Source organism: Vanellus vanellus, assembly GCF_965231255.1.
Source record: "Vanellus vanellus genome assembly, chromosome: 15".
Taxonomy (NCBI): domain Eukaryota; kingdom Metazoa; phylum Chordata; class Aves; order Charadriiformes; family Charadriidae; genus Vanellus; species Vanellus vanellus.
Window position 1 is genome coordinate 5,921,389 of NC_138920.1, and position 17,382 is coordinate 5,938,770.

Below are 17,382 nucleotides of genomic sequence, written 5' to 3' on the forward strand. Positions count from 1 at the left end.
AACGACGTTTTGAAGCGCTCCTCTTCCCTTGTGCTCAATGAACACTCAGCTGGTAAAATTTAAACCAGTGCAGTGAATTAGAAGTGGGTTCTTCAATTAAAATGAAAGCGTCTTAGACCCTGAATTATATAAGAAATTATAAAGAAATGAAAGAACTCCATGTTCTGCTGTGCAAAATAATGCTTTTCTTTCTTTCCCTCCTTCTTTTCTCTCCGTCCTTTTTTCTCTCTCTTTTCCCCTTCAGAGGGGGTGAGCTCTCTTCTGCAACGAGCTTCTTTTCCAAGTGAACTGGTGCTAAGGATGTCAGATCTTTTCAGCTCTGACTGCTGTTATGACAGGGCTTGAGTGTTTAATTACGCTTGTATTGCATAGACGGGGTGAGTCTTTTGACTCGCTGGAGTTTGGTTGTAATAGCTGTGCACACACGCAGCTTCAAGTGACAGGAAATTTGTATTTTGTATATATATTTGTACACTCCAGCTCACATGCAGAGAGGACAATGAGATTCTGGTAGCTGATGGTCTCCTGGAACATTGTTAGTTACTTAACCGACACAAGCAACGATTTTATAAAAGCTTTGTGAAAGGTTTCTGGGCTGGTGCGTGCAGTATCAGTCACCGAAAATGTACTTTCCTCCTTTATGGAAGGTAACATTTTTATTAGAAATTTGAACCACTTGACAGAGGCTTCCAGGGAAATTAGTCTCGGGTGTAACACTCCGAGAGCGGCCGACGAGCACCGCAGTAAACCCCCCGGTAAAAGCGCCGTGAACTTTATGGGGAGTTGCGTTTGCTCGTGTGGAAGATAAATTTGGCCCAAGGTAGAGCTGACCCCGTTCTGAATAATTCATTAGGGGAATTTATTCCCTTTCTATTTGCAAACTGTCCGAGCAGTCTGGTCTTTATATGTGTTCCCCTATTCATTATGTGCTGGATACTTCGTGACTAATCCTTTTTCTGTGAATTTTTGCCCCGTTCCTCCAGTCTGACCGAGGGATAGATCACCCGATGGTGCTTTTCTGTCCTGACAAGACGGATGCAATGTGCATTTTTGTGTCCTAAATCCAGATTCCCTGGACTGGCGATTCCTATAAATACTCGTGCCAGGAGACTCCTGTGCTAAAAGTCCTCACAAACAGCAAAAAGCAAGAGCGAGAGCGCTGCTTGTTTCGGTTCGATTTGCTAACTCAAGGAAAGAGTGGATTTATTTTTTTTACTGGGCACTTAGTTGTGGGCATTATTTCTCCTTATAACTCAAATGGCTGTCTGAAAGGGCTGGGAAACACAGCAAATGCCTTTTTTTTTCTTTTCTTTTTTAAAATGTTAGGAAAAGAACAATTTGAAGGTCTGCCTATGCTTTGGGTCATTAATAGAGATAATTGGCAGAAGGGGACAAGGCTATAGCTTCCTGAATGGTGACCAAAAGAAAAACGAGGTGTCGCTTTGTTCAAACCTTTTCAGTTCCTTTGTAAAAAGATCACTACTCCTTAAATAGAACTGAACTGCTCTTACAACCTCCCCACCGCAACCTATTTATAAAAAACAGTGATGTGGCGAAATGTGCCACAGGGTGAAGCAGGGGCAACTCCTGGATTGCCCAGAGCATCTTCAGTGGTACCCAGCTTCCTCTCTTAAACAACTTCATTTTATGACCATAAATGTACTTCTGACTTACAAGCATCTATTATTCCACTTTCACCCGAAGGACTAGAGGCTCTTTCCCTCTCTCCTCGGTCCCAGTGGTGCCTCAGGAGCCGGTTCCCCGGCGTGATGTTCCCCAGCTCCTGCTGGGCACGGGCAGCTGGAGCTCGTGGTCCTCCTGCATCTGCTGTTGGCGTTTCCCGGTGGGTGCAAAGCTGACACCACCGAAACAAATAATTCTTCAGTCCTTGAAAAGCGGCAGAAACCCCGGCGTAACTCGGCGCAGCCCTTAGGATGGGAATAACAGACGCTTTGCAACTTCTTTAAAAAAAAAAAAAAAACGACAGCAGGGACAGGAAACTGATGGATGTCTTAATATATTTATTTCTGGCATTTTGATCAAGTGCCGTGCTGATGGGAAGGGATATGTTTGCAATTAAAGCCAATGAGTTAACTGTAATATTATTTTTTTTTCTGTCTTTCAAAAGAAAACATGCTTTTAAAAGGCATAAAAAAAGAAAAAGAACTTTGGAATTTTCAGTAGTACAGAATTGCTTCTGGAAAAGAAAATCCATCGAACCGAAAGCAGCTATTTTGCAAGTAGCTGTAAGGAAATAAGGAAATTAAGATATCCCTTCTCTCTTTTTCTTTTCCCAGTCATCAAACAATTTGATTTAAAAAAAAAAAAAAAAGACTTTAGAACTATTAAAATCCAGTAAAAGAAATCCTACTAAATATAATAGTTATAATGTAGAATTTTTAATCTGCTCTTAGGAACAGTTACCTCTTCTTTGTATTTAACAATTCCAAGTTCTCATTTATGGGGTTTCACAACATACATTACAATATTTTGACAATTAATTTGTTACTCTGTTTCAAGAAGTGAGAGAATTATTAATTATACCCTTATTCAGAAGTCTTAGTAAAGCTTTAAGTTAACATTCCCTAATAGGCATTTAATTCTGATTTAATAAGACAATTATTGCATTATAAACAAATATCAATTGATTATTAAACACATTTATTTTGGATTAACAGCAATTCCATAGATATGATAGCCATTAAACATCAATGAAAAGACTTCCATTAATAAACTGATTTATTTACCATGGCTGAAGTGTCCTGTTCAATCTAAATTAAATATCTATTTGGGATCCTCAGCCTGTAGTGTTACCAAAGGCATCTCCGTGTTTGAACGCTGCACAAAAAGCATTTCTAGTTCAGTTTTGCAAGATGCAATCGCAAAAATAATCAATCCGTATAAAAAAGACTTTGGTTACTGCTAGATAACTAATTATACAGACACAGCCTTTATGCATGTCTATATGAGATATTCTTTGTTATTCTCTTTCTTCTGAACTTTGATGTTATGTAAAAATAAATTTAATTACCCAGTGGTTATTTACACTGCATTTATTTCTTCCATCTCGAATTCTTTTCAAATTTAAAACCTGAAGGTCACCATCATTTTAGAGCAGTTTATTATTCATGGATATTGCAAAATTTCCAGGGAGAAAAATTGCTTTATTTTAAAATTGGAATGCAAGAAAAGAATTGTCAAATTGGCTGCGCTGGGCCTGATCCTGCAGTACATTATAGTAGCTGTTTTGCTAAATAAAAACTGCAGGATTAGGCCCAATATTTTCTTCGTTAATAGCAGTAATTTAAAAACTACTATTTAAAAAAAAAAAGTGTGTGTGTGTGTAACATACATATTTATGAAAAGATGACAGGATATCTATCTTTTTTCTAAGGGTTTTTCCCACTTGATTTTATGGGCTTTCTCTGGTGAATTCGCATGGGTAAAATTACCCACGCGTACGTGAGTTCGCGGGGACGTGCTTTGTGTCCGTTTTTCTTTGCTTCATTTTTTTAAAGGCCAGATGTTACATGCAGCTGCAGACCTACTCAACCTAATAAACTAGCTCGGAGTAACTTACATGTGCTACATGGCTGAATTTTTTTTTTTAAGAAGGTATTTTTTAAAGAAGGCTGAAAAGGTTTTTCCTCTATTGCAATAACCCTGTGAGATGCACGGATGACCTTAGCAAAACCTGGTTGCTTTTTCTACGCGGGCATCCCCAAACACGCTGGTTGAGGCCAGGACCTTGCTGCCACGTTTCCTTTCAGGTGTTTCAATGAAAGAAGGGAGAAACTGGGGGATTTGCCTGCTTCAGGAGACCTTTAATTTGGCTCCTGCAGGTTGGAAGTCTCCTCGGCGGTGAAGGGACAGGGGGGATTCGAGGTTTTGAAGGGCAGCGGGGGAGTGGGATCGTCCTGCCGGCTTTCTTTTTCCCTTGCTCAGGGCGGAGGAGCGAGAAACGTCGCTGAAAGTCATCCTGAGAGCAGGAGGAGGAAACGCTGGGGCGAAGGCTGCGGCTGCCGGGGCTCAGCACAGAGCGGGTAAGGGGCCGGTGGCAGACGGTGTGGAGGCAGACAAAGGGTCATCTTAGCCCGGCTTTCCAAGGGACAGGTTTGTCACCCTCTGGCTCAGGAAGAAGTGCTCCGCGAACGCAGACCGCCTGGTTGGTGGTCCCGGCCTTGGACCCGGCACAGCAAGGAGGCGTTTGGGGAGAAGTGGACATTAGCAATGGTGCGTTTCTGCTGTCCCGACTGCTGTAGTCATCTTGTCTTTGGGTTCACACTGCTCCACATTCACCTGCTGTCACTTCCAGGGAAGTTCTCACGGGGCAGCTGTGACCGGGTGGTCTGGAGTTCTCTGTCCCGGCTGGATGAAAATGCAGAAGGACATTGCAGTCCTGAGTGATGTGCTCTGGGCAATCCTGCTTTGGCAGGGGAGTTGGGCTGGGTGATCTCTAGAGGTCCCTTCCAACTTTGATAATTCTGTGATTCTGTGATTCTGTGACATATTCTTCCTCTAAAGCAGCGAAGGTGGCCAGGACTGGGAAAGGAGCAGCGGTTAAACGAGTTGTGTTAGGATTTTCAGGCTATGGCTGTTAATTTCTTGAGGTCACATATAAACATGGTGATTTCTGTCTCTAGTCTCCTTCCCCTGCAGCTCTGAAAAAATTACTTTGGAGAAAACTATGGTCAAAGGATGCTCATATGGGGTTTCCCCTGGCCTGCACTGGGGCTGGGGGGCAGCAGGTGATGAAAGATACGGGACGTTTTCTGTTGGACAGAATCTAGCATTCAACAAAAACGCAATAAAGCGTGTGAATGAGGGGGGGATCACTCCTCTATTGGTGCTCGTGCAAAGGACTCAGCAAAGCTGGTGACAACTTTGCCCAAGAGCAGAAAGTGGAGCGGAGTTCCTCATTTAATTGTTTCTCCCCTTCTTCCCCTGGATGTTTACGGGTTTGTGCATCAATTTTTGCTGAACGCCTTTGAATCGAACTGCAGTATTTGTAACAGTGCTTTACATGTGAATTCCTGGGGGCAAAGACTCGAGACCCCGAGACTTGTCGCTGTTATGACCTCCATCAGATTTGACGGACAGCCGCAGGCCGGGCAGACTGCTGCGTTCACTAGGTGAAACGTCTCCTCCTATAGCTATCTACTGATGGGTCTCCTCTTCCCTCAATAGTAAAAGATCTTGTTAAGGTCTTCTTTAGGCTGAGAGAGAGGTGAAGGATTAAAGTGAGAATGAGTGGGGTGCAAAGCTCCCCTCCTCCTTCTCCAAAGACACTGAAGGTGTATCGCATGCGGAGTTTCCTGCTCTATTCGTCTCTGCTTGCACTTAAGACTTAATTAAGTCAAATGATCAACTTACAAATAAGGAATTGTCCAAAAAGTAGTTGAATGTAAATTGTGATGGGAAACACCTATTTGGATAAGTTGCTGTGGATGTTGTAATCGGGTCTGGAGCAAAAGGCAGAGATTTTCACTTGCATGGAAAAGCTGGAATTAGCCCGAGACACCTTCCTTGTTTTAGCGTTATGGCTCTGCAGTGTAATTTCTGCACAGCCGTGTAAGAGACGTTACTGACAGGGACCTCGTGCTGATACCACCGTCTGACAGCTACGCTTTTTGTAGAGCAGCTCAATTTTTTTCCCACACGTTTCCTGTATTTTCCATATTATTGCTTTTAAATCACTCTTCCTTTAATTGGCTCATGAGAAAGGGCTCATTCCTTTGCCTCTAACTTTTCTTTCCCCCCCTCATATAGTATTTAGGAAAAAAATTGCCGAGTATGTAAACTAGAGATCATTAGAGGTTGTGGGGTTTTTTGTTGCTGGTTTGTTGTGGTGGTGGTGGTGTTTTTTTTTTTTTTTAAAAGACTAGATTCAGCAAAATATTGTTTTCTCCCAGGCTCTGGGTCTCTATTTAGGTGATTTTAAGCCCTGTTATTTATTTATATATTTATTCATTAGATAGGCCCACAGTCAAGGAGAAGGGGAACGCGGGGTTATTAATCTTTCCTGTCATCCGTTCACAGATGTGAAGTTCACACCACAGCAAATGTGAAGTCAGCAGTACGCACCCACAAGGTGGAAACTTCAAGCAAAAAACCAGGCAGCGAGGAACAGGGGTGGGAGCAGGAGAACAGGAGGGGAAGGGGGGGGGGGGGAAGGGGAAGCGGGAGAAAAAAAGGACAAGGGAGGGATGAATGACAAAAGGGAGGGGAGAAAGATGGACAAATAAAGGAAATGGAAAGAGAAATGAGACAGATGGAAAAGGGTAAAGAGGAAAGGCAGATAAGAGAGAAGAAAATCTGAAGAAAGAGTAGGGGAGAAATGAGAGACACTGAGACAGAATATTTCAGATAGGGTGTTAATGTAGCTGGGCCTGTCTGGGTGCTTGGATATCCTGAAGATGTAAAGGGTAATCACTCTCCCAGCATGTATATGCTATTGATATGTTAATATAATTTTCTTTTTCATCTGAAAGCAATGAAGTTTTCAAACTGACTGATTAACTGGGTCTGCCTGGTCCTGTGTATGTACATGTACTCACAAACACACATCATATATAAATATTTATACTTTATACACAATAGTGTCTGAAAATTCCCATAAAACAGCAGCCAGCATTAAAAGTCCTATTAGTATTGATGTGACATGCGACAGACTCGTTTCTGCTGATATAACCTACCGCAATATCAATCCTAACATAGCTTTTATGTAAACAAAATGTAAACAGGGAAAATGTACACAAAATGTAAACAGGCAATATTAGTAGAAACATGGAGTATGTTGTATTAAAAACAAACCTGCAATAATGTAGTAGGAGGGGTCTCAGATCGCAACTTGCTACAAGTCACATCATATGGACAGTTTTCTATACAATTATACAGATTATCTTATAGGGCTTTAAAAAAATCAGTAATTTCTCTGTTGTTTTCTAAGACTTAGCTCCTAATATATGCTTATATATGCGCACATCCTGCAAATTACTCGTTAAATCATTGTTTTAGTTAATTTACAGAGATGGCCGTATAGAGGAATAACTCATTAAATAAGTTAAACGATCATTTTGGTCGGCTGACAAGAGGGAGCGACACGATCACCCCAGCCGCGGTCCCGCATTGCAGAGCCAGGCTGTTCGTTCCTCCCCTCGTTGTTTCAGAAATTCTGCACGTTCGTCAGTAATTTTAAACCACAAGTTGCACAGTCTGGGGGTAGGGTGGGTGCTCCAAAGCCAACCGCGGAGTCAGGATCTCTGCGGGGCTGGGGAAAAGATGGAGAGGGGCCGGTTGAGAAGCCTTCAGCTTCTCGGTGAAAGGCAGCAAAAGTAGCCTGGCACTTTCAGCTTGTTTTTTCTCCTCGAAAAGGTTTAAGAGCTCCTCTTGCTTATGCTGGCCAGAGAGCTTGTCTCTGTCGGAAGCCTAAAGCTAAAATCTAACCCTAAAAGTACTTTCAGACCATTGACCCCTTGTTTGCAGGATGAGGAAAGCCATTCAGTATAGTTTACAGAAATCTTCCCGTCTCTACCTGGAATACTTCTGTAAAACATCTCTGAAAGGATCATTTTTGTCAGGGTTAAATGGGCCCCATCCTGCATTCAGATACCCACAGAATAACTTGCATGTAAGCCTTGCGTTTTGGTTGGTTTATCTGATAACCTGCCAGATATACACTTTTTTACTGGACTTTTGGTGTTCAGAAGATTTCTGCTGGCTTCTCTGAGTTACTGTCTACCTGTTGCGGTCTTTTTGTATCTGGGATCAGTAGCTTCAGGGCTTAAATGTATCGTCTGCTTTGTTCTTATATCGGTTCATAATGTTAGCGCGCCTTGGTAAATCAAGGCAATGGCTACGTGATTTATACCGTATGTTCATATTTACTGTACTACCGGATCCGCTGTACAAGGGGACTGAGCTGCGCAACTGGACTTCTCCTCGGCTTTATGCACAGTGAGCAGGTATGGGGACTGTACCTGTGGGGCTGTATAGGACAGACACTCTTTCGATGTCTCTTAAAAATCTCCTGTGTCATCCTAACACTGCTTATTAGGAACTGAAGAATAGCAGCTCTCTGCTACCAGGATTCTTACAAAATGGGAATTTGCTATTGCTACTTAAAGGTACGTGCTCAGCGTGGAGGTATTCAGTAATGCTGGTTGTGAATGGGCCAGGAATAAGCCAGGGGATTTTGAGGTAAATCAGTGGAATTAATTTGCCTTCAGTTATTTCGGTATCGTTTACAGAAGCTGGGAACTTGGCCCTTTTCGCTTGAATACTGAGTTTCAGCAAATTAATTCAGAAGCCTCTACAACCCAGAACACTTCATCTCTTACTCTTCCTAGCCTAATTCTCAAATTCCTGATTGAATGCCACCTTCTTGTGAATTTCTGGCTTTGCTTTCTTGTATGTATATGCAATGAAATTGGTTTTCTTTTTTCTAAGCAGGGAAAAAGTAGAAACGAGACAAACTTCCCCTCCCTTCTGCAAAGGTTCAAGACAGAAAGGGATAAAAAAATAATAATAAAAAAAGAATAAAATAAAAATATAGCTGTATTTTTTTCCCCTTTTGGAAGGACCTCCCACTGACTATATCATTATCCGTCTCATGTAGGATATTGGATTCAGGATCTATAGCAGTGAGCTACGTTAGTATTGAATCTCATTTGATTTAATAAACCTCCCTTCTCCCTTGCCTGCTCAGTCTTTCCAGTCTTTTTCAGGCATTAGTAGCTCCCCCGTAGTTTTGGCCGTAGAGGGATATATACCGCACTGCCCTCTTTAAACAGCAACGTGGGGACCTTCATCCTCCTCTGGAAATGCAGATTCTTGTTTTTTTCTCTCCCTCCCTCCCGTTACACATATATGGCATGTGGCCCATTCTATACGTGTGCTGTTTGCTAGTTGTTATTCTCTATATTTGAACCCATTTACACTGAACTTGGTCATAATGAAATATTTGCACTGAGCAGGCTGAAGATCTGGAATTATTTTATGTTTTTCCCATGTGTGAAGTATAGTTTTGGAGATAATATGAAGATTTGGGGGGAGGGAAGAGAACAGGGAGTAAGATTTTATTTAAAGTGAAAAGGAGTGTCAAAAAATTTTGTCAATGGATATTTTCAATGTATTAGAAAAAGGAGGATACATAGAGTAAAATTTCAAATCTTGCAAAATTAACTATGTAGCAAAATCTGTGCTTCAGAAAGATAGAGCTTTTGGAACCTGTCTTTAATTTTCAAATGGGAGCTCTTTTGCTGGATGTGATGAGGCTTGGCATGTCTCTTGGCATGTATATGGATATGCAAGCTCTGTGTCTATGGGCTCTAATTTCCCTAGAAGAATTTAAGTAAACCTTTCTCAAGCCAATAGAAGTTAACTGTGTAGTAAGAAACTGTGCTCTATGTCTATATTAAACTTAGAAGAAATGAAATGCTGTTCTCTGCTCCAATGTGTCAGGCAAAGCTGGCTTCAGAGAATGCGCAGAGGCAAGATTTCATTTTGAGAACTGGAAAAGACTGAAGCTGGATTACAGGCAGGCAAACTGGCAATCTTTTTTAGCTTGTTTTAAGCATATACTGTGTGTAGATCTGAAAGAGATTAAGTTTCTACAAGTTTCATTAAAATAGTGTGGCCAGTGTCAAAGGATTCTAGCTACAGAAAAAAAAATGTATTAATGAATACAATGCCTTATTAGACTCCAGAGAATCCACAAGAGCAAGTCAATAGGAATATGCTTGCCCAAAACCTAATTAGAGCCTGTTGTAATGGGGAGAATCCAAAGAAGTGATGTTAATCTGTAAGGTACGATAACCGGTGGAACAACTTGCTCTGAAGATAGGATGCTCTGGCATTGCAAGTCAAAGTCCTGCACGTCCTTGCTGGGTATTTATACCAAGCGGGTTTCTAAAATCCACCTGTTTCTCTTGTAGGTTACACACTCGGAATTAGCGGTGAAAACGCGGATCCCAGTGATTTCCAACATACTTTTTTAAGCCATTGAAATACTAGAAAAGACTCTGGGACAAGAGGCACAAATCCCTGCCCTAAGTACAGTAATAGCATTTGGGGTACTTCGACCAGACTCTCATCGGTCCTTTTGCCTTCACAAAGGGTGTGTGTTTGTCAATCTTGAAAGCTGCTGCATCTCCTACAACATCATCCAATGATGATGCCAACGGGAAAGGTGAGAACTGTTGCTTTGAACTGTAAAATCACCATATCCATAATGCATGAAAGGAGCCATGCCATAGCACAGGGTTTCAGTCCTCCTGCAGCTCTGGAAAATTGGACAACTTCATAGCCTTTTATGAAAATATAATGTATCTTTCCTGCCTTTTGAGTAGTAAATTATGAATTTGAAAGTGACAAATATTAGCAACCTGCCTTTATTGCTAACAAACCTGGGCAGGAGAGAAAAGGAGTCTGCAGAGCCTTTGACAGAATGTTTAATAACTTTTGTGATTACTGTTTCCCAGAGGTGATGCGTTTAATATGTGTTTTCCCTCTTTCATTTTATCATAACACTTATGCTGGAGACTGTTGTTGTGTCTCTGCATTCCTGAACTTCTTCCTCAGTCAAAGGTTAGAGTGATTTGAGCAACCACAGTCAAAGCAAAGTTGTGAAGCCTTCTGCTTCCTTTAATGGCAAAATTGCACTGCTTTAGCTTGGCCCAACAGTATGAAAATGGGCCATGGCCACATGATAAACAAAGAGTGAGGGCCATCGTTTGTCAACTGTCCTGGCTAAACAGGGAGGTCCCAGCTGACTGGAGGTTAGCAAATGTGACGCCCATCCACAAGACGGGCCACAAGGAGGATTCAGGGAACTACAGGCCTGTCAGTCTGACCTCAGTACCGGGGAAGATTATGGAGCAGATCATCCTGAGTGCCATCACACAGCACATACAGGACAACCAGGTGATCAGGCACAGTCAGCGTGGGTTTATGAAAAGCAGGTTCTGCTTGGCTAACCTGATCTCCTTCTATGGCAAGGCGACCCACTTAGTGGATGAAGGAAAGGCTGTGGATGCTGTTTACCTGGGCTTTAGTAAAGCCTTTGACACTGTTTCCCACAGCATTCTCCAGGAGAAACTGGCTGCTCATGGCTTGGATGGGTGTACTCTTTGACAGGTAAATAATTGGCTGGATGTCCAGGCCCAAAGAGTGGTGGTGAATGGAGCTAAATCCAGTTGGTGGCCGGTCACAAGTGGTGTTCCCCAGGGCTCAGTATTGGGGCTGGTTCTCTTTAATATCTTTACCAACAACCTGGATAAGGGGAACGAGTACACCTTCAGTAAATTTGCAGATGACGCTAAATTGAATGGGAGTGTTGTTCTGCTGGAGAGCAGGAAGGCTCTACAGAGGGATCTGGACAGGCTGGATTGATGGGCTGAGGCCAATGGTATGAGGTTCAACAAGGCCAAGTGTTGGTTCTTGCACTTGGATCATACCAACCCCATGCAGTACTACAGGACTGGGGAAGGAGTGACTGGAAAGTTGCCGGGCAGAAAAAGACCTGGGGGCATTGGTGGACAGCCGGCTGAACGTGAGCCAGCAGTGTGCCCAGGTGGCCAAGAAGGCCAACAGCACCCTGGCCTGTATGAGGAATAGTGTGGCCAGCAGGACTAGGGAAGTGATTGTCCCCCTGTACTCGGCACTGGTGAGGCCCCACCTCGAGTGCTGTGTTCAGTTTGGGGCCCCTCACTACAAGAAAGTCATTGAGGCGCTGGAGCGTGTCCAAAGAAGAGAAATGAAGCTGGTGAGGGGTCTGGAGCACAAGTCTTACGAGGAGCCACTGAGGGAACTGGGGGTGTTCAGCCTGGAGAAAAGGAGGCTGAGGGGAGACCTTATCGCTCTCTACAGCTCCCTGAAAGGAGGGTGTAGCGAGGTGGGGGTCAGTCTCTTCTCCCAAGTAACAAGTGACAGGACAAGAGGAAATGGCCTCAAGTTGCATCAGGGGAGGTTTAGATTGGATATTAGGAAAAACTTCTTCATGGAAAAGGTTATCAAGCATTAGAACTGGCTGCCCAGGGAACTGGTGGAATCACCATCCCTGGAGGTATTCAGAATATGGGTAGATGTGGTGCTGAGGGACATGGTTATCGGTGGTTTTGGCAGTGTTTGGTTGATGGTTGGACTCGATGATCTTAAAGGGCCCTTACAACCCAGACGATTCTATGATTAAAAGTCTGCGGGAAGGGGGCAGCTGAGACTGAAAGTGTGACAATCAATTTGCAGATGGAGACTAATCACAAAAAATGCAAAAATAGACACCATCCCAGATGTATTCTGCTAGAAGAAAATTCAGTTTCATTGTGGATATCTTACTGTTCCAGAAACTTAAAATTTTGGATGGCTTTGGTACCTTGGCATAGAAATGTTCACAAATTTATATATAAAAATTGATCACTACATAAAATGTCGAAGAGGTAACATTCAAATAAAAATTGGTATTTTGGACTTGGCAGCTAAAACATGCTTTTTGTTGATGTGAAGGAAGAGCAGAAGATGCGGAAAGGCATGTGTGCCCCTTGAGAGAGATACAGCCTGGGAGGTGCAGAGTCAGGGAGCTTTTCAAGGATGCAATTCAAGAATTAGGTCTTAACAGGCTGAGGTAGCAAGATGTGTTTAGGAAGACCTTACAAGTAATGAGGAGCACTTCTCCTTCCGAATGAAAACACCAGAGATGGGGTGAAGGCTGAGTTCCCACTTAACTATGAGAAATGGTCCCACAGCTTCTAGGCTGCGAGGGAGGATCACATCTGTTCCCCTGCAGCTGTTTTTGTAAGTGCAGAAAGGACTGCTCAGACTGGTTTTATTTCATGTGAGCAGTGGTTGGGTGAAAGCTGGTGCCAACAACAGGCCAAGGATGTAGTTCAAACCATCAGAAACCATCTCTCCTGTAAGGCCAAAGCACTGAAGAGCCAACTCTAAAGACTAGCCGTGTCATGGAGAAATGATGGAGAAGTTTTCGTCCTTCCACCAAACTATCAGCTGTACAACACAAAGGCAATTTAACCACGTATTAAAAGAGTGAGCCTCTTTGCCTTGGTGAATACCTCTGTTGAAGTAGTGCACATTTGCTGCTGTTCCCTGGGTGGCTTCCAGACAAAAGTTGGATCCAAAGTTGAAATGTTCCTCTGAAATCATGGTTGGTTTCTTGAAACAAAGCTCAAGCTGCAGCCAGACAAACATGCTGCAACTTAGTATGACCTTTTGCTGCCTGGAGTTTAGGACAGGCTGTCTCTCGCTTTGCTTCACTTCTCTTCAATACAGAGAGCTATTTACACCCTGACTGTTGTCTGGAATGTAATCTTTAACATTTGTAAAGCCATCTCAAGCACACTGATGTGTGCACTCTTCCTGCTCTTCGTCTTGCTCTCTCTTTACTCTCATCTTAGTTTCTCTCCAGGCATGGCTTGGCAGTGCACTTCATGGCACCTTCAGGTGAGAAAACGTTCTAGTTTCCATCACCAAGTATTTCTTTTCCTTCAAACCAGACTTCACCAACTTTTTTCCTAATCTTTTGTATCTTGTCCTTTGATTTTTTGGTTCCCTTCAACAGTCAACAAGATAAGGGGAACACGGCATTATTCCAAATGTTTTCTGTTTTCAGATAGAGTGGGGTGGTACTATTTTGCTTCTTGGCAATTTGTTGATAACCTCATATTGAATGTTATCAGAAAGCAAATTATTAGCTTCACTGTCTCAAAAATGAGAACAGGTTACAGAATAGGTGATACAAAGTCATTTGAACTGTGTTGCTGGCTGTAGAAAGCCCAAGAAATGTCCAAGCTCAGAGATGCACTGAACATGAAAAGTAAGACCTCATGATGATATTTTTATTCGGCTGCTGTCCTGAGAAAAGAACAACCAATGGAATATTGCCCACAAGCCTTTTTTTAATATTTTTTTTTTTTGTACAAATGCATTTACATCATTAAAAGTCACTGGAACCCAGAATACTCCGTTCTTAAATCAGCTGGAAAATAGGCTTAGGGACTCAAACTGTACAGGCTCTTCTGAAAAGTTTACTTTGAGGGAACTTCTTCCTCAGGTTTTCTCCTAGGGAGCAGCCCCCAAAACTTCTCCTAAGTTGAGGGTGAGGAATCTCCAAAAATCCCAGAAGTTCATTGGGAACACAGTTTGGAGCTAGTTATAAATAGCTTTTTCACTGTGAAATATTTGATATTTTAAAAATTAAGACAATGTTATTTACTCTCTTCCCCTGCCCACCCCCCCATGGCTGGTGTTGCTTATGTGCTGTTGGCAGATGGGATGTGGATCATTTTAATTAGATTTTATTGGACTGTTATACGGCCCATAATTGTGATCATTACTCATTTTCACTGTGGTTCAGACAGATCCTCTATTTAGACATGATGATATTTTGATGAGACAAGTCCCATGTAACTTGTTATGTTAGGGGCCAGTAGCCAAAGCAGAGGAATTAGGTGTTTTCACAGCATAAAAATAGGAGTAGATTAATAAAGGACGTAATGGTCAATTTGTGTTTCTAATTGTGCCCAGATTGTGGATGCTATGGGCAGAATGTCTCTTTGGGCTGCTGGATCCTGCTGAAAGCTGCGCGAAACAAAGAGCCCTTGCAGCAGAAGCCCAGGTAGCAAGACATGGCACGGAGAGGGAGGGATGCCCCGTTTCACCTGCGGGGAGAGGGGCAAACCCATTGTTGGTGTCAGCAAGCCACCTTTTGCCGAATCAAAGCTGTTCTGCTTATATTCACACCAGCTCCATGTCTGGTCCTCTACGCTTTTTCTCCTTTTCTGTTGGTTTATTTTTTTTGCATGGGTGTTCTTGTAAATCATTGCAAGGAGACTGGGACGGGAGGCTAAGTCTGAACTGGGAATGGATCTTTTGTAACTTGTCTACGACTGGGGGCATCTTTTCTTCTGCTGATGGCCCTCTGCTGCTCTTTGAGCAGCTGTGCTCAGGCACTGAGATGTTCCCTTTACTTTTTACACAACATCTCTTTGGGAGGATGTGTTGTCCTGCGTGTAACAGTAACGGTGGTGTTCTGGCAAAGCCTTTTGTGGGAGCTGTGTCCTATTGTCAGACAGAACCATCTTCTCATCTGTACTCCATGGTCTCCTTATAGTTTTTACTCTTGACTTTCCAGAACCACGACTGGTATTTGGACATAATACTTGTAGAGTACAGCTCTAGCTCTCCCTTTGTCTCCTGAGGAACACTGGTCAGTAGGAAACTTGTGCACTACTGCCAGGAACCATGGTTCAAGGAAACTGTCAAAAATATTTAGAAGAAAGACTCAGATTTTGAATTTTTCCTCCCCTATTTGTGAATAAAGTTGCCTTTGGCTAACTGTTTAAAAAATACATTTCTCTTTTAAAGAAATAACTTCTGATCCTAACTACACTGCATTTCCGATGCCAAAGTTGTTGGAGAATTGAAAATGTTGGGGCTCATGGGCTTTGGGGTGCAAATACTAATGGTTGCTTGTGCACAAATGTTACCTAAAACGCACTTGGCTCTAACCCAGTAACAAATCAGTAAATTTAGTTTAATATAAAAATCAACTACAGTGAAGGAGATGGGATGCTACAACCAGTTCCAGGCTCCCACAACGGAGTGGGGGATGCCCCAGTGCCATCTCCACACCAGTGTGGGGGCCACAGAATTTGACTCAGTCTGCTTACTTTCATCTGGACACACACCTTTGAAAGGATTCTGTTAAGGTGACTACTTAAAATTCTAGTTGAATCTAATGTACATCTCGAGTCAGATTTTAGCAAGGATCAACTCTGATTCCACTTTGCATATGCAAATGAGGCCTGTTATCCCTCCAGCTGCCCAGTTTGTGTGCATCAGCCGTCTTCCAGGCTGCCTACAAATCAGTTTGCTCCGTGCAAACTGGAAAGGAGCAGAGCTGCAAAGCAGAGGAGAATACCACTGAAATCCACCCCTCTGGTCCGTGGTTGGGGGTTTTTTTGGCCATACTCATCCTCTATTTAAAACAAAACAAAACAATATAATCCAAATATGTTAGCATTTCTATGCAGAGACACAAGCTGTATTTCTCCTTTGCTCATCCAAACAGATCCGCTGAGATCTAGAGGTTGCTCCTGCTTAGGTCTGTTGTAGATTCCTCCTGTGTTACTGCTTTTGCACCCTGATAGAAACTAGGGCCTAATTTAGAGCTGGGTAACCTACCTTAACTTCTGGCTGCCTTAACTTTCTGGTTTCATTATCTCCTTCCACTCTCTTATGTCTGGAATTTTTGTCTAGATGCAATATACAATAAAGTCTTACTTCTCACCTCTGCAGAAAAATAAATATGATAATCTCAACAGATCCCTTCTCTACTTTTACCTTAACTGCCTTTTTCTTCTTTTGAATTATGGACGTAACACAGCAGGATATTATAACAAATGGACAGCCAAAACTAACTTAGAGACCACTACATTGGCCATTGTGCTCTTGCTTATGTTCAACAATACTCTCACGGCTGAAAAATATAAATAGGTCCAAGTCAAATGCTCCTTATAAAGAACTGATTACAAACTCACCCTCATTGTTCTGTTTAGTAAAACTTATTCTGATTTATTAAAATGCACTTGGTTTTTGGTAGGCATTTTTTGTCAGTTGTTTTTTCTGGGAATTGGACCAGCTCACCTTAGAAAATTATTTTTCTCTCTTGGTTAGTGTTAATGGACTCCAAATCTGTGCTGCTCCATGGGATGAGAGAACCTTTCCTACCAGGAGAATAATAATCACTAAATTCTGGTATGAATTTTCATACAAAGAACGTGTACTAAAATGGATGAAACATCATGCTTCATTTTCTCATGCTGATTTTTCGAGTGAATAATTGCAAGCCATGATTAATGTCACCCCAGAAATCTGGCATGCTTATTTGTGAACATATTAATGAGTCTAGTTTTATTATTATTCAACCAACTCTAACGCCTTAGTGTGATCCTTATCTTTCCCAGCTTCTCTATCCTTATAGATCACTTTTTTTCATTGGCTTTACAATCTGAATTTTAAGGACGGAAGACTGGCTTTTCAAGATTTTAGGAGTCCACTGTGTGCTGATGGCACTATAGAAATCATAGATACTGCATTTCTCGTGCCATTTAAACTTGTCTCCTTCTTGCTAAGCCCCACTGTGAGGGACACTGTGGACACATGGGGTAACCAAAACTATTGTACCACGAGTATTGCATGTGTCTTTTTTTATTTGGCTGCTGATTGTGTTCTTGACTAAATGGTTCAGATAAAGAACATTACTTACCAAAACCGAAACCGCTGGGTGGATAATTCATGCAAATTTTCACTGCAAGCAGAGTAGGAAGCCTTTCCAAGTTGCATGTTTTAAGGGGAGAAAAGTGAATTGGT